Source organism: Podarcis gaigeae, assembly GCF_964106915.1.
Source record: "Podarcis gaigeae genome assembly, chromosome: 8".
NCBI lineage: Eukaryota > Metazoa > Chordata > Lepidosauria > Squamata > Lacertidae > Podarcis > Podarcis gaigeae.
Window position 1 is genome coordinate 42,567,898 of NC_139684.1, and position 1,524 is coordinate 42,569,421.

Here is a 1,524-nt window from a genome sequence, read left to right on the forward strand (position 1 = left end):
AGGTATGAGGATTAAAGGGCCAAGCTAAAGGGCATGAGGAATACCTGGCATGGGCCACTTGAAATGGAGAGAGTATGGCCTGGGAAAGAGGGATAAAATAACACTTTGAGGCCAGTATCAGGATGTTCATAATCCCTTCCCCCAAACTATTTCTGCATAGATGACCTTTGGGATCATTTCCAACGCTACAATTCTATGATTCTGTGTTGGATTCACCGACTGAAGCTGATTCTGCAGTGGTTCTGTTGTGTTTTCCTTGGCCCTGAACAGTGTGTGAGAGTTTAGGACAGGACTGAGTGAGGAGCATCAGTCCACACCGTCCCTGGCCCCTCAACATCGCTTGCCATTGACCATGCTGGCTCGGGCTGTTGGGCATTGCAGTCCAGCAAGGAGGTGCACAGGTTTCCTGCTCCAGGTTTATAGAGAAGAAACCAGGTGAAGGGTTGCTTCTTTGGGGCATAATGGTACCAATGCCCATTATAGTGCTGCCCCGCCTTCATCTCCCCACTCCTGGCTTCCAAAGAATCAGCATCAATTTCCCTGTAAGGAGCAGCCCAATCCCTGAGCCCCTGCTCTCATCCCCTTCGTTTTTCTCCTCTGCAAGTCCTGCTGGAGGGTGTCTGCTTGTCCCCAGGTGACCCCTCAAGCAGTCTGTGAACGGAGTGTGTGCTAACATCCAGCAGGTGTCCATCAGGAAGGAAGGGGTGCTCCAAAGACCCACAGTGCTGGGTTGGGGGAGCAGGCGCAGAGGGGTGAAATCTGTCTGTTTTGCTGCCAAGAGGCTACCACAGCTTCTGGTAAAGAGGTTGCTTTCTATGGGGCGTCATGGATATGCTGGGAGCTCAGGTTGTGCCACCAGCACTTCTGCTGGCAGTTGTTATGTGACTCTTCCGCAGCCTGCAAGGAACCAGCACACTGCAGGGAGAAGAACCAGCAGCTGATGGCTAACACACACAAAAAAGGAGAGAAAGGGGGGTGGGGGAAAGCGAACTGAAGACAATTGTTCTTCCCAAGTTCCTGGATCACGCAAGGAAAGCCGTCCCTGAGAATAGCAACCCTGGTGAAGCTATTTCTGCAGCCAGGGGGTGTTTAGAGAGATGGTTTTTATAGACTCCAGGAATAGCTATACAGTCTGTGCGTTGGAGGAAAGGGGGGTTGGGGGGGGGGAAGCAGCCGCTCAGAAACTGTCATTGTCCTTGCAGGGGGAGTGCCGGGTTGCTGCAGGTTCCACTCCCTGGGGTAGGCGGTTTCTGTGCCCTTCTCTGTCCCAGGGCAGGGGGCTGCAGTCCCCGGAGTCCCTTAAAGGGTTCAGCCTTGCCTAGGTAGAAGGTTGACTGTTTGGGTTTTTTCCCCCTTTCTTTTTTGGTACCTTCCTGCCCTGGGATGATTTTGCCTGGGCTCTGGCTCCTCCGCCCCTCCACGCTTGCTCCAGCCAAAGGTTATTGAATGAAAAGTCTCTTTTCTTCTTGGCTGCAATTCCGCCTCTGCAAACAAGGCGATTCCTGTGCAGGAGGGGGTGGGAAG

The 1,524-nt window shown here is 53.1% G+C and overlaps 1 long non-coding RNA gene across 1 annotated transcript in view; it reads right to left on the reverse strand.

Annotated features, from left to right (window-relative positions):
• The window catches only part of LOC310850607, a 168,967-nt gene that overhangs the window by 47,685 nt on the left and 119,758 nt on the right, over positions 1-1,524 (reverse strand). The window lies entirely within an intron of this gene.